The sequence below is a fragment of the Pinus tabuliformis genome, chromosome 1_2, assembly GCF_031772625.1.
Source record: "Pinus tabuliformis cultivar Carrire ecotype Pingquan chromosome 1_2, CPIR1, whole genome shotgun sequence".
Taxonomy (NCBI): Eukaryota; Viridiplantae; Streptophyta; class Pinopsida; order Pinales; family Pinaceae; genus Pinus; species Pinus tabuliformis.
Window position 1 is genome coordinate 577,833,457 of NC_142298.1, and position 17,407 is coordinate 577,850,863.

Sequence of the window (17,407 nt, forward strand, 5' to 3'; positions counted from 1 at the left end):
CAAGCAAAATTTGGTCACTAGGCATTAGGTCTAGGGTTTGATTTTACCCTTGTCAAAGTTGTCCAAATGGTAGTCCATGTCACAGTTCAGCTGAATGTACCATCATTCAGAGAGTTTTCATTATCATGTCAAGTCCCGCTAGGTCATTTTATACCTTGTTCATGCCTCAGTTGCGCCTAAGCAAGGTTCATTTCCCTCTCCTAGGGTTTTGAAACTAATTTCTCTTGGAGGGTCAAATCATCGGAAAAACTTGTATCATGATGCTCATACACCTTCCCCTATACATAATGTGCCTTATTAAACACTTCTCATCACTAAAATCCCCCAAATTCCTCATTTTCGCACAAACCCTAGTTTCTTGCTACAACCTAGCAATTTTCTAGGTTAGGCCTGTGTTTTACCATTTTGTACCCCTTCCCCTCACTCAATTTCTGAGATTCAACTTTCCTCTACTTCCTAACATCCCTCCCTACTTCCCAAAATTTCTCTAAGAATTTAGAAGCCCCCTATCCCCTTCATTTTGCTTCATTTCGGCAAATCCCTTGTCCCACACATCAGGAAAGGTTTCACTCAAATGATGTTTCGAAGCAATAAAAGATGAATTTAAAAAAACTGAGAGCATTTTTTGTCCACAACATGCCAAAGAAGAAAAACCTCCTTCACTTTTTACACAGGTGTCATGGTTTTGGAGAAATGTCAAAAATACAATTGCCTTAGGAGAATTGATGCACCTCTGAAGTGACCTTGGGAAAATCAAGTTTTCTCCTAGCTCAGTTGGCTAAATGACTTGCTTGATGAGCCAAATGATACGAAGACACAAATAGATTTCCAATGAGCTATCATGAGCTCAATTTGGAGTTGAGGAAGGCATTCAAAAGTTGACTGTAATAGCACTCTGCCTTTAGGCAGCCTCACTGGGCACTTTTTGATCAGTCTTGGGAGATTTGACTTTTGACAGGGAAAATGAACTCCAAATTGAAAAGTTATGATTGGGTTGGAAAGTAGACTCAAGGACCTTTCCAACGAGCTATTCTGCACCCAATTTGAACACCAGGAAGACCTCAAAAATGCACCTGGAAAAGAGCGCGACGCACAGAGGGAGCGCGACGCACTAGGAGAGATTTTCCAGTGTAAAATTTACACTGGCGCGACGCACACAGAGAGCGCGGTGCACAGGGAAAAAAGGGCCTGAAATTGTGCCAAATTGCCTCAAATTTCTTGTGAAGCCCATCAAATTGCAAGGTAGGCTCCATAAACTCACTTGTGCATCAAATTTGATAGAGATATGATGGTTTATTGCCTGTGATTGAATGCAAAAAGTTTCATAAAGCAAACACAAGAAGACATCAAAGAAAGACTGTTCTGCTAGGGCTTTTGCTACAGTGTTTTTGCTGCCAAGGTTATTCTTCCTACCCTACCCCTGCTCCTTATTTCCCTATGCCATTGTCCCCATAATCATTACCCTAACATTACCAAGATCATACTTCCTTTCCCCTCCTCCTATTGCTCAATAAACACAAACCCTACCTTACAAACCCTAAAAACCATACCTTGCTAAAAACCGAAACCCTACCCTATCAAAATACCCCAGAAACCCCTGTATATCCCTAAACAAAATTCTCCTATAAACCCCTATTCCCATTATATTATCCCCATCCTAATGCTCCCTATTAAATTGCCCCCTTGGTGGCAGATTGTCAAAGCACCTTCTAGCTTCATTTAAATCAAAGGGCAGCCCAAATTCAACTTTTAAAACAGCAATCATGGCATCCGAGGTTTCATCAGAATATGAGGAGGAGACCCACAGTGACACAGCTTCAGGAGAACAGGCCCACAGGAGAAATCAATGAAAATAGGGAGTTTTGGCTTGACAAAGTAAATTTCCATTTAAACAATCTTCTTAAGAAGGCCAAAATAGATAACAAATTTCAAAGATGCATGGCTACTCATTGCTACACAAGGAATCAGGTCTCAAAAGTCAAAATCAAGCAGTTGAAGAAAATACTACAGGAAACCCTAATCAGGAAAAAAGAGAAGGTTAAGTTGGATTTGCTTGTTGATGCTCCCCTCAGAGCAATACAGGACAAGGACAAGAAACCTATGCATGATGAGGGGCCATCAAGTGAACAGGAGGCTGATTTCATCCTCATTCAGGATGATGATGCAGATGTGGAGAGCGCCCGACTTAGGATGACTATTCAGGAGCAGAACATGGAGATCCAAGACTTGTCACTCAATGTGGAGAGGGCCAAATGGATCATCAAGTATTTGGAGCAGAGAAACAAGCAGCCTGAGGACCAGCATGAGATCATGGAGCTGCAAAACATCCGTGAAGACCAGCAGGTTGCCCAAAGAAGCCTAAATGAGAAGACACCTATTCAGCAGGAGATAGAGGCTGATTGAGAGATTTGGCTTGAGAGGATCCACATCCACTTAGAGAAGCTGTTGACGAAAGCACACAAGGACAGGGACATGCTCAGGAACATGAAAAACCACTATTGGGCACGGAACAAGGTTTGCAAGGCACGAATAAGGAATTTGAAGGCAAACCTAAGGAAGGCATCAAAAAGGCAAAAGAGGCAAAAAGAGCATGATCGACTCTGGATATTGGCCGAGGCAATCCTTGGCCCACCATAACACTTAATGAACAAGCTCTAGACCAAATTTCAAGAAATTTGGAGCACATTTTGAAATTTTGAAATTTTTTTGTGCACAAAACAGGAAATTCCTCCCTGTGCGCCGCGCCACTGGCGCGATGCTAAAATTATAGCACTCTAATCGAGGAACATCTTACATATTTGGATTCAGCATCAAAAAATACATCTACTGGTGCCCGGGCAAGAAATTTTGACAAGTTTTGGGTCTCCTAAAGGTCAAAAAAACCCAAAAATGGCCTCTCTGCCACTTTTTTGACACACAGAAAGAAGCCTTGGGAGAATGAAGATTTGGAGGGGCAAATGAGCTTCAAATTCAAAAATTCTAGTTGGGTTGGAAAGTAGACAGGATAGGCTTCCCAACAAGCCCACTTGGGCACATTTTTGACACCTGCAAGTGCCCCAAAACAGGCTCTATAGTGACACAACGCACAGAGAATTTAGCGCGGCGCACAGAGGAAAAAACTGCCAAATTGCTCCCGTTTCACGAAATTTCGGGTTGCGACTTCTCCAAGTGGGCCCGGTCATCTACTCTTCAGTTTTTTGGCACCAAAGGTGGCTTTTAAATAGTTTTCTCTCCAAGTGGGCATCTATCCAAGTGGCAAAAGAATGCAAAGGGTCACCCCAGCCAAATGTCATGCTTGAGAGCGCTGCACCTGTAGCTGATGGTTGGCTCTCCATCTCCTTTTCGTAATGACTTGAGTAACTTACCAACCCCTGGGCATTCTATCTCATCTCCACACATTCTATATATTGTAAGCAAGTTATTTACAAAGGGTTGGCTGGCTTGTAACTTCTGGGAGACTGTGGAAAAGAAACTCTGTTTCTACACTGTTTATTTTTGACAGAGAGTTAATGAAAGGCAACGGCTCTGTTTCATGAGATTCTTATGGTTGTGAGTGTAGAAAATGTGTTCTTATGTTCCATATGTATCTTTTATGTTTCATAATTCATTTCGTGTTCATTTCAATGAAATTTTCTAAGTGATATTAGGTAGAATTCAATTTATATTGCTCTGCCTGTGGGAAAATTTCATGTGCAGTGTTATTCTTCTGTTGAAAAGGATTCATGTGATCATGCCCTTTTCACTATCTTCAGCAATCTTTTCATTACGTGTCACCTTAAGTAGAAATTGCTATGCTTCCTGCCTACCTTGCCTCACGGAATAATCTGTGCCTTCATTCTCAATTCTCTATTCTTCGCTGAGCGCCAGTTCCATATACATCCCAGAAGCTCGGTCACTTCAAAAATCTTTTCCAAAATCCTTTTTCCACTTACTAGCCTAAGGTAAATATTGCATTGCAAGTCATCTCAGACCATTTTTCCTATTCATTCGCTGAGTGTGACTCGAAGAGAGCCCTCTCATGCTCTGGTAGGGCTAGCTACCAGACTGAGCATGGTTTGTGGTTACCCTAATTTTTGCCTTCCTTCAGCCTAAGGCAGATTTAGGTGCTAACATAGTGGCGACCGTACTGGGGAACGAAAATGGTTTGCTTGAAGATTGTTTTGCCCCAATACATCTATCAAGTTCAGATCTGATGGTTGATGGTGAACAATGATCAGACATAAGAAGACGTCTAAAATCATTCACCTGGCGACTCCATTCGCTGAAGAATCTAGCAATCAGTGCTTCATGGTGACTCCACTGGAGGACTAACTTTTTCTCTGCGAAAATGGAAGGATCTTACACAAAGTTCGGGTATCCAAAGTGGAATGGTATTCAGGACCTACTCAGCTTCCTTGTGAATTACTTCTTCGCTGTTCTTGAAGCTGCCCTGAAAATTTTTCAAAATTTGTTGTATGATAAAGGTGATCAAAATCTTCACTCGATCTATTCAAAAAGTGTAAATAGTGAGTTTCCCTTTGATCCCGGCTTCCTTAATTTTCCTACATCTTATGATGACTCTCTTCAGAGTGATGAGCCTAAAGAACACAAACCCGATCCCGTCGCTCTTGTATATATTCCTACAGCTGTTATAATCCCAGATAGGTATAAACCTCTTGTTTTACCTTCTGTTCTTCATCCTTTCCCTAAAAGCTATGATCTATACTTGCCAAGATTTGGCGGTGAATGTAAGGATGTCAATGTTGAGCAACATGTGTAGAATGTTGAGACTTTTCTAGACCTTTTTGAAATTGATGAAGAAGATGTCAGTATAAGGCCTTTTACTCTTTCTTTGCAAGGCAAAGTCAAGAGTTGGTTCAAAGCCCTGCCGGATGCGAGCATCACAGATTTACAGCAGTTCATCAAAGTTTTTCTTAACAGGTGGAGGATCGGACAGAACCTTTTCCTTATCGTAGAAGAGTATAATCAGCTGAAAAGACTGCCAAGGGAGACAATACAACAGTTTTCAGCCAGATTTAATCAAGTTTATTATTCAATGCTGGTTGATGTAAGACCCACTCCTGGAGCTGCTCTCTTGCACTACCCAGGTGCCTTTGATCCGGAAATGGAGTTTCAGCTGAGAGAAAAGAATTTCGCAACACTTGAAGAGATGCAGAACAATGCAATAAATGTAGAGGCTCATTTGTTGATCAGAAGGGCAAGGTTGAAAGGAGAATAGATGAAAAACGTGGATCCAGAGAAAACTACACCTTTAGAGGAAAAGCTTGACATTTTGGTGAGTGCAGTAGAAGAGATGATGAGGAAAATGACTGCAAAAGATGAAAATGACGTTCACGAACAAGTGGCTGATCCAAAACATTTTGTTTCTTATCTCAGTAGTCATAAGGATTGTTTTGTAGATCATATTGGAGAAGAAAGACCTGTTGATATGACATGTATGCTTGATGACGTGTTTTATACTGACGATTTGCCTCAGTTTGATCAGTATGATGATGATGATTATGCTCTCCAAACAGAAGCTAATCTTGTAGACAAATCAGCAGCCAGTTTATGGGATGAGGAAGTTCGCTTACAGCAGCTCGAGTACAGTGATCAACCGAGGCATATCAGCTATGGAAACGATGAGGAAAGTGCAACAGATTTTGAAGTAAGTGAAGGATCTTTGCCTTTGTGCTTTGATTCATGTCAGTTCATTAGAGATAATTTCCATGCAATCAGACACCAACTATCGACAAATCTTGATTTGGATCCTCTTGAGGGAGATGAAAACTTTGTTCCAAACTTCTTATATTCAGAGTTCTAGCCCCCAAATGCCATTAATAGTCAGGTTGCACATGAAGACATAGAAGCTGGCTTATATGATCAAACGATACAAGAAGATTCCTTACCTCTCTGTTTTGAATCATTTCAGTTTTTGCGGGGTAAATTGCATAGTAAATCTTCAAATGAAAAGCTTGTAGGAAATCAACAATCTCTCAGTTTTAATGTTGAAGATGAGACAGATGGCGAAATTTTTGAGCAGGTCGTTAATAAGAAATCTTCCCCTGAAATGATTGATGAAATCATTTTGGATACAGAACCAGATTTGCAGCCACCAAACACAATTCAAGGTCAGATTACAGATGAAGGTGAGGCAGCCGAAATACATGATTTAATGATGCAAGAGGATTCTGTACCCTTGTGTTACGAAGAATTTCAGTTTATAAGGCAGAATCTTCATAATATCTCTAAAGAAAAGGATGAACAACCAATAGGATGTCATATGGTTTCAATAAATACATCGCAACAGTCTCCTCAAGTTTTTGATGATCCTTTTTCTCATGTGTTAGATTTTGTTTGCTGTAAAACTTCTTCTCCGTCAGCCCACCAGGAGACAAAAGAGAATGTTGATAATCATCTGTTTCAAGGGTCACCTTCATTGTCTTGTTTAACAGATTGTTCATTTTATAGCCCATACCAAATTTTGTGGTCATGTGAGGAGATTGATAAAGGAGGCTTTGGTTTTGTTTGGAAACAACAACAGAGTTTGGTTCTTCACGAAATTCAGGATCCTTTTGACCACTTGCTGCAATCATCAGAGAAAGACAGTGCAAATGTGAGGAAAATTTTAATGTCCAACTATGAAGATTACTTGGACTAGGAGCATACTTTTTCGGAAGTATATTGTGAAAAGAGATCAGCGTCACAAGAAATGGACCCCTTGTTTCTTCAGTAAGAGGAGAATCTTCATGTTTTTCAGGATCCAATGGCAGATTTGTTGCAGTCAGCAGTGAAGGTGATTATTGCAGTATTCAGTGATGAAGGAGATCATGGTCAACTGTGTTTTTGGAGGCCCAGTTACCAATATCTGTTGTTGACCAGAAGATCTAATCCGGATAATCAATCAAGGAGGCATCTACTTGATTGGTTACATTGGAAGACACATTACACATGATTGTACATATTGCATTAGTACGCAGGTGGTTGTCATCATCATTTGAAACCCTCGAATCTTGATGGATTGCTGCCATTGAATAAGTTTTGTCAGTTCTTGTTTTAGTTAAGTCAGTCATGAGTCATTTCCTTTTGCATAGAGTCAAGTTTTTTAGTCATTTCAGTTTGCATTGAGTCAGTTTCAGTCAAGTTTCAGTCAATAAATTGATTCATGTTGGTTTGTTGGAATAATGGACTCCATAGCCCAATGGACGAAGGCACTGTCTGCTCACCCAAAGATCTGCAGTTCTTGGCACCTCCAAGGAGCTGCCATCCCTATTGGAGCCAATGTTAGTGTCAGTCTTTACAGCCTTCCTCCAGTGATCAAACATGCTCTTACAAAGTGATTTTAAGGTGTCAAGGTCAAATTTTGTCATTTCAGTGAGTCTTCAAGCAAAATTTGGTCACTAGACATTAGGTCTAGGGTTTGATTTTACCCTTGTCAAAGTTGTCCAAATGGCGGTCCATGTCACAGTTCAGCTGTGTGTACCATCATTCAGAGAGTTTTCATTATCATGTCAAGTCCCGTTGGGTCATTTTACACCTTGTTCATGCCTCAGTTGCACCTAGGCAAGGTTCATTTCCCTCTCCTAGGGTTTTGAAACTAATTTCTCGTGGAGGGTCATATCATCGGAAAAACTTGTATCCTGATGTTCATACACCTTCCCCTATCCATAATGTACCTTATTAAACACTTCCCATCACTAAAATCCCTCAAATTCCTCATTTTCGCACAAACCCTAGTTTCTTGCTACAACCTGGCAATTTTCTAGGTTAGGCCTGTGTTTTGCCTTTTTGGACCCCTTCTCCTAACTCAATTTCTGACATTCCACTTTCCCCTACTTCCTAACATCCCTCCCTACTTCCCAAAATTTCCCTAAGAACTTAGAAGCCCCCTATCCCCCTCATTTCGCTTCATTTCGGCAAATCCCTTGTCCCACACATCGGGATAAGTTTCACTCAAATGATGTTTATGAGCAATCAAAGCTGAATTTGAGAAAAATGAGAGAGGTTTTCGTCCCCAACATGCCAAAGAAGAAAAACCTCCTTCACTTTTTACACAGGTGTCATGTTTTTGGAGAAATGTCAAAAATACAATTGCCTCGGGAGAATTGATGCACCTCTGAAGTGACCTTGGGAAAATCAAGTTTTCTCCTAGCTCGGTTGGCAAAATGACTTGCTTGATAAGACAAATGATAACTAGACACAAATAGCTTTCCAATGAGCTATCATGAGCTCAATTTTTAGCTGAGGAAGACATTCAAAAGTTGACTGTAACAGCACTCTGCCTTTAGGCAGCCTCATTGGGCACTTTTTGACCTGTCTTGGGAGATTTGACTTTTGACAGGGAAAATGAACTCCAAATTAAAAAATTTGGTTGGGTTGGAAAGCAGACTCAAAGACCTTTCCAACGAGCTATCCTGCACCCAATTTTGACATAGGGAAGGCCTCCAAAATTCACCTGGAAAAGAGCGTGACACACAGAGGGAGCGTGGCGCACTAGGAGAGATTTTCCAGTGTAAAAGTTAAACTGGCGCGACGCACACAGAGAGCACGGCGCACAGGGAAAAAAGGGCCTGAAATTGTGCCAAATTGCCTCAAATTTCTTGTGAAGCCCATCAAATTGCAAGGTAGGCTCCATAAACTCACTTGTGCATCAAATTTGATAGAGATATGATGGTTTATTGCCTGTGATTGAATGCAAAAAGTTTCATAAAGCAAACACAAGAAGACATCAAAGAAAGACTGTTCTGCTAGGGTTTTTGCTACAGTGTTGTTGCTGCCAAGGTTATTCTTCCTACCCTACCCCTGCTCCTTATTTCCCTATGCCATTGTCCCCATAATCATTACCCTAACATTACCAAGATCATACTCCCTTTCCCCTCCTCCTATTGCTCAATAAACACAAACCCTACCTTACAAACCCTAAAACCCTACCTTGCTAAAAACCCAAACCCTACCCTATCAAAATACCCCAAAAACCCCTGTATATCCCTAAACAAAATTCTCCTATAAACCCCTATTCCCATTATATTATCCCCATCCTAATGCTCCCTATTAAATTGTCCCCTTGGTGGCAGATTGTCAAAGCACCTTCTAGCTTCATTTAAATCAAAGGGCAGCCCAAATTCAACTTTTAAAATAGCAATCATGGCATCTGAGGTTTCATCAGAATATGAGGAGGAGACCCACAGTGACACAGCTTTAGGAGAACAGGCCCACATGAGAAATCAATGAAAATAGGGAGTTTTGGCTTGACAAAGTAAATTTCCATTTAAACAATCTTCTTAAGAAGGCCAAAAGAGATAACAAATTTCAAAGACGCATGGCTACTCATTGCTACACAAGGAATCAGGTCTCCAAAGTCAAAATCAAGCAGTTGAAGAAAATACTCCAGGAAACCCTAATCAGGAAAAAAGAGAAGGTTAAGTTGGATTTTCTTGCTGATGCTCCCCTCAGAGCAATACAGGACAAGGACAAGAAACCTATGCATGATGAGGGGCCATCAGGTGAACAGGAGGCCGATTTCATCCTCATTCAGGATGATGATGCAGATGTGGAGAGCGCCCGACTTAGGATGACTATTCAGGAGCAGAACACGGAGATCCAAGACTTGTCACTCAATGTGGAGAGGGCCAAATGGATCATCAAGTATTTGGAGCAGAGAAACAAGTAGCCTGAGGACCAGCATGAGATCATGGAGCTGCAAAACATCCGTGAAGACCAGCAGGCTGCCCAAAGAAGCCTAAATGAGAAGACACCTATTCAGCAGGAGATAGAGGCTGATTGAGAGATTTGGCTCGAGAGGATCCACATCCACTTAGAGAAGCTGTTGACGAAAGCACACAAGGATAGGGACATGCTCAGGAACATGAAAACCCACTATTGGGCACAGAACAAGGTTTGCAAGGCACGAATAAGGAATTTGAAGGCAAACCTAAGGAAGGCATCAAAAAGGCAAAAGAGGCAAAAAGAGCATGATCAACTCCAGATATTGGTCGAGGCAATCCTTGGCCCACCATAACACTTAATGAAGAAGCTCTAGACCAAATTTCAAGAAATTTGGAGCACATTTTTGCATTTTGAAATTTTTTTGTGCACAAAACAGGAAATTCCTCCCTGTGCGCCGCGCCACTGCTGCGACGCTAAAATTATAGCACTCTAATCAAGGAATAGCTTGCATATTTGGATTCAACATTGAAAAATACATCTACTGGTGTCCGGGCAAGAAATTTTGATAAGTTTTGGGTCTCCTAAAGGTCAAAAAACACCCAAAAATGGCCTCTCTGCCACTTTTTTGACACACAGAAAGCAGCCTTGGGAGAATGAAGATTTGGAGGGGCAAATGAGCTTGAAATTCAAAATTCCAGTTGGGTTGGAAAGTAGCCAGGACAGGCTTTCCAACAAGCCCGCTTGGGAACATTTTGGACACCTTCAAGTGCCCCAAAATAGGCTCTAAAGTGGCGCGACGCACAGAGAATTTGGCGCGGCGCACAAAGGAAAAAATTGCAAAATTGCTCCCGTTTCACGAAATTTCGGGTCGCGACTTCTCCAAGTGTGCCCGATCATCTACTCTTCAGTTTTTTGGCACCAAAGGCAGCTTTTAAAGAGTTTTCTCTCCAGGTGGGCATCTATCCAAGTGGCAAAAGAATGCAAAGGGTCACCCCAGCCAAATGTCATGCTTGAGAACGCTGCACCTGTAGCTGATGGTTGGCTCTCCATCTCCTTTTCGTAATGATTTGAGTAATTTACCAACCCCTGGGCGTTCTATCTCATCTCCACACATTCTATATATTGTAAGCAAGTTATTTGCAAAGGGTTGGCTGGCTTGTAACTTCTGGGAGACTGTGGGAAAGAAACTCTGTTTCTGCACTGTGTATTTTTGACATAGAGTTAATGAAAGGCAGCGACTCTGTTTCATGAAATTCTTGTGGTTGTGAGTGTAGAAAATGTGTTCTTATGTTCCATATGTATCTTGTTATGTTCCATAATTCATTTCATGTTTCATTTCAATGAAATTTTCTAAGTGAGATTAGGTAGAATTCAATTTATATTGCTCTGCCTGTGGGAAAATTTCATGTGCAGTGTTATTCTTCTGTTGAAAAGGATTCATGCGATCATGCCCTTTTCACTATCTTCAGCAATCTTTTCATTCTGCATCACCTTAAGTCGAAATTGTTGCGCTTCCCGCCTACCTTGCCTCATGGAATAATCTGTGCCTTCATTCTCAATTCTCTGTTCTTTGCTGAGCGCCAGTCCCATATACATCCCAGAAGCTCGGTCACTTCAAAAATCTTTTCCAAAATCCTTTTTCCACTTACTAGCCTAAGGTAAATATTGCATTGCAAGTCATCTCAGACCATTTTGCCTATTCTTTTGCTGAGTGTGACTCGGATAGAGCCCTCTCATGCTCTAGTAGGGCTAGCTACCAGACTGAGCGTGGTTTGTGGTTACCCTAATTTTTGCCTTCCTTCAGCCTAAGGCAGATTTAGGTGCTAACATATCCAACATATGGTGCAGTGATAATGTTTTGGGTCGATGGCGCTAAGGTCTATGATTAAAGAGCTGTAACATTGGTTCACAAGTCCTTCAATGAATTTATAAGTAAATATTTGTAATAGCACCCATGAAAATTTGTATGTTTCCTCACTTTAGCTCGTGGTAAGTTTGGAAACAGTATCAATGTTAAATTCGTATAATTCGCTACCACTTGAAATTTAATTGGGATTTAATTTCATTTGATTCACCCCCACCCAAGCTGTCAACACTAATTTATAAGTAAATATTTGTCATAGCACCCATGAAATTTTGTATGTTTCCTCACTTTAGCTCGTGGTAGGTTTGGAAACAGTATCAATGTTAAATTCGTATAATTCGCTACCACTTGAAATTTAATTGGGATTTAATTTCATTTGATTCACCCCCACCCAAGCTGTCAACACTTTGAAGTCCCTTTGATTCCGGTGTCAAATACTTTCGTGCCACCTACCACAGGCCCATGTGAGAAACCCATGGTCCGCACTATTGTCTCCTCACCAACAGTGCTTTTGTCTATCAATGAATCTGACGATGGATGTGTTGTGTACTATTCTTACCCTAGCGACGAGAAGGGAAAACATGTGTAATTCAAAGTTTTTCTCCTTTTATGCATTTGGTGCTCTGGTGTTGCAAGGCCACCATGGGAGATGCAGCACACCAACACGTACTTCAGTTTCTCTTACACCGTGGCGTTCACCTTGTCGCCATATCTTCTTCAAACACTAATTATAGGCAAGGTTTTTTCTCCTGCCTCAGTTGTGCTTGAGTTGTTTTGATATCTAGTTTGGTTTCACCCTGCTTATAGGTATTTACTAAGGTTTATTGTTTCATGTATATTAGTTAGGTGAAACTCTATATACGTTATCTATGAATTGCATTTATATGCGCTTGGTTCATCCCATCTACCAAACTTCTAAAGGTAACACCTGTTTGATTTGGATTATAAGAATTTATTTAATCCACAGTTCTCTAGTTTATTTTTGTTTATTTTTTATTTTTTTTTTGGAAAAACTCATTCTCCCTCACGTTATAATTATTTTCCTGTAATAGGAAAAACTATAGTACCAATCTCGGCAAGAGGGCTTGACTTCTATTCGGCAAACCTACCGTACTTGTCTCGGCAAGGGGGTTTGCCTTCTATTCGCCCGATGCGACTCGGTCCTTCCAGTTAGGATTATTTTCTTCACTTCAAATGCTTTTTATATCCATTCAACCCTTATTTGGTTATAGCATTGAAATTGTCATATGGTTGCACCATATTCTATAGGAGAAATCAGCTTGGATTCAGGGTTCATATGGCGTACTTCGTGCAGGTAAAAATACCCATTCATTTCTTTGGATTTTCTACATTTATTCCTATTTCCCGAAATTTAATGGTTAACTCAGGTTTTATTTTCTTCTATAGGTAACCTATACTCTGTACTCTACTTCTCATCCCGTGTGACAATGTTGACATAGAATTGAGCTTTTCCTCACTTCACATACCTGCTTTTTCTTAGGTTGATTATGTTGTACACTCCATTGACCCGAAGGAAATATTTACACCATACACTCGCTGTAAAATGTTCCTTGTTAAGCTATAACAAGCTTTCATTGAATTTTAGTATAATTTCCCTCTGGTCAGGCCATTCCTAAGGCCGTGGTGGTAAAAATGTTATTATGGACCTATAGAAAACATATATTTCTATGAGTACTAAAGGAAAAGATGGTTAAGAGTCGAGTTTTTGTTTTCGTCGTTTTTTTTTTCTTCTTTTAATTCCTCTAGGAATAATTTGGCCGCTCGGTTAACATATTTACTTTGTACCATATATACTCTTATCTTTATATTATGGTTATATGATATTTTAAAGGAACTATTTCCCTTACATTGACAATTAAATGTTTTCCTAATATCTTGTGCACCTATGTTACTCAATTTTTCTTTGTCCACGCTATTAATATGAAAAGCACACTCATAAGATGAAATAAAATTATTTTTTTATTTATGATTAACTGTAGAATGAGATATAGAGTTCTATATGGTTAGCGCATATATTGAGATACTTTTGATTTCCTTGATATTTTTATTTCATCTATTTTATTCACCTATGATGTACATACTACTCAATTGGGATTTTAATTATGTGTAAATAGGAACTATAATATTTACTATTGTTCTATTTTCTTGAGATTTTGTTCAGGATTTTGTTCTTCCATTCAAATCCATTGTTGTTTGTTTATATATAGTATTATCCGATGACATTTCATAAATCTCTTTGGGAAAGGAACTAATATGGAAGTTCTTAGAGAGATGTATAGGTTAATTTGTTACGCTATCTACTTCTGTGGTTTCATAGATTAACTTGTTATCCAAGGTACTCATAAAACCTACATGCTAACGAGTGAGCCCAAAACCTTTCTTTGGACATACCTAATGTTTCTTGTCCCCATCTTCTCACAATGTGGACATTGATTTGTCATCGTAATTGTAGGAAACAAGATTGAGCTACTACTTGGGTTATATGGGGTTGAGAGTTGTAATAGAGACTCACGAAAGAAGGTAACTAGAAAATCATGCTAGGAGGATTGAACATCCACTGATAAGTTTGTATGAGTCCCCCACCTTCAAAAATAAACACTAAATACCGAGGAAAATTTATAGGATATGGATAAGACTTCCATGTCCAATATGTTGTGTTACGACCAAAGGTCATGCTTAGCTATGGAAGAAGCACAAGGACATGAAGGAGTAGCAAATAGAGAAACTAGTTTTTCATGGAGGAAGAACATCATGAAGGTTCCCACCCACGTCATGGACTTCATAGCTATGGCTCACCCAAGGGCCTCCACCACCATCCTTGGAATGAGAGGCCTTATTAACTTTGATTTTCCTTATGGCATGTAGGGCCCTAGAGAAATGGGGAGCCCTATTCTATTTGTCCTTTCCCCCATCAATGCCTCATTAACAACCTTTTCAAGGTAGGGTGGATTAATTTTATTTGCATTAAATATTTGTGAATATTTATAAAAACTAATATATATCTTTGTTAATATGTTTTTTGGCATGCATCTTGGAGTAAATTAATCTTATCTACTACCAAAATTTGTGGAGTATTTTCTAGACATATATCCTATAGCATATGTACAAAAATTAATTAATTTTTGTGAATACTTGCATTTATTTTCCTAGCACGGGGAATCTCTACTGAAATAAATTTTATTTATGGAAAACATTTTAGGTTCCCAATATTTATCTAGTCACATATATAGTCCATTGTCTATAACATTACATTGAAAGAAATTTACAACAACATACATGTAAAATCTCTCCATTAATATACTCCATAAAAATATGTCTAACCACTTGTAATACGAGTGTATATTTTTCTTTTGGTTATTTCCTTATTTTTACTCTATTTTTTTTTCAATTACGATGAGTTCACCACATATGCCAAAACCATGGAAATACTCTATAGCATACAACAATACACTAACAAGATTTATACAACAATATACTTGTAATAACTTTGAGGAAATATACCCTAAAAAGTCGTTCATAATCTAGATTCATGAGTTTCTTTTATTTATTCTTATTCTTATATTTTTTTTAATTATGATTACTTTAATATATATGTCAAAACATTAACCTAGAAAATCGGAGGAAAATCAATGTCACCCTAGAAAGTCTTTATGGTTGTATGAATTCTTTAGAAAAAAGGAGGGAAGAAAGAGAAAGAGAACATAAAATAAAATTAGTTGCAATGCTTGACAACACATTAGTTTTTTTGAGAATATGATATAGTGTTTGAAACTCAATTATAGAAAATAGAAGACATACCATAAGAAATGAAAAATAAAAGATAATTAATGGCACAAGAAAATTACATTTTTAGGACTATTAAAAAATTAATAGAAAAAATAAATAACAATTTGGACCTTAGTATGAAAAAAAAGTTAGACCTAAAACCTATTAAAAAGGAAATAAATAATCTAATCAAGTTGGATCATGAACAAAAAAAAAAAAAAATAGTGAATCTTATAATTGCTATATAAAAAAAAAGAGAGAGGACACACTAACAAATATCAGAATCTTATAATTGTTATATAAAAGAATAAAAAGAAGAGGACACACTAACAAATATTAGAAGAATTAAAAAATAAGTCACAAATTGAAACAAACTCTCTCATAAAAGCACGAAGGTTGAGTAAGATATTCAACCATAAAAATAGATTTGCCTAGGTTAGCTTAACTTGTAATGACCATGAATTTGAAATACTCAATCAATATCTAAGATTAAAAGGGAAAAAAATATTTATAAATGAGGACCTCATTTCAATTTACCAAGTTGAGTTAAGAAAGAAGGTTCAAAAGGTAAATAAAACTATAAAGAAATGAAAATAGGAAATATTTAAAAATAGAATAACTAATATTAGGATCAAGACCAAAATGAGAGTAACAAATAAAACTTTGAAGAATTTTGAATCCTTTTGGGAATTATTGTATATTTCTATTGTGTAATATCCTACATTAAATTGGATCCTAAGTGAAATTGATATTATTCTTTTGGTCAAAACTTGGGAAAATGATGAGCCAAAGGTCCCCACATAGATGGATTCATTTTGTGGTCAATATGAAATGATAAATTCTTTCAGAGAGGCATTGAAGGAATAGACTACTATATAGAAATAATGTTTCTCCTCAGACTCTACTTCATAAGTTAGAACATATATTCATTATGCTTGGATTGAAATATCTCACATTAACAATAACAAGATTTAGATCAGAATTTTTTATTTGGCACTTATCAACTCCAAATTTTATAAGAAAATAAATCTATATAAAAAATTTCCTCATAATACTCTACAACATGATATTTATACTATGATAAATGGAGGTAATGACCTCTTCTTAGCAGGATTTATTACTAGAACTATCGCTAACCAAACTATTCTTTTAAAAAGTGATTCCAAGCCTAACCCTATTTGGCTAGATGAGGACTTTGATTTAGCTAGTCAATACAAAAGAAACTCTAAAGACCTAACTCATAATTTATTCCTTAACAATTTAGTCAAGCTATATAGTTATCATGACCCTATACTTAGCAATGGCATAATCATGTGGCCAAACTCCAATTAGATGACTTGTATTTCAGGGCTTGGTAACACTGTCATAGATTATGTAACATCAAAAATCCCCTCTTCCAACCATATTATAAAATGACTTCTTAAATAAACATATGCCTTTAATATTAAATATAATATTTTTTCATGCACAAAAGGCACATGTAATAGAATTTTGAGAGTCAAAGGCACCTACTTTTTTACAAAAGTAAAGTGGCTCTCTTATTAAAATATTTAAATAGGGAGTTTTACCTCTTAACTTGCAAGGATAACATTGAAAATGTCTATCATAATTTTACTAAAACTCTCTATACTTCTACTAACAAATTTTCTATTGAGGTATCATAGATAATGAATAATAGTACTACCAACCATTGGTATGACAAGTGGTTGTAAAATTACTAGAATATGGATTCTCCTAATGAATCTTTAAAACTTGATGAGATAAATATGTACAAATATCTTATTAAAAGGAAGAAAATGTACTATATAAATAGAGAAAATAGTGGGTTTTGCACCTATCTAAATCTAATCTTAGAAGGTTTTGGATGAAAATTGTAAGTTGTTAAACTGAAGAAAATAATTTAGTTCCCCTAAGTTACTAGAATTCCTACTTTAAAAATATTTTGAAGACATTGAGTTTGGTGTTAAGTGTATCACTAAGAGTATATTTAAGGAAATTTAGTGCTCCCAAGATGAAATTTTTGAAATGAGAGGGCACAGCTTCATCTCTCACATACAGAAGCTCTTGAATTTGGTATTGAAGCAAGGCTTTGTTAAGCCTTGGACATAGAAT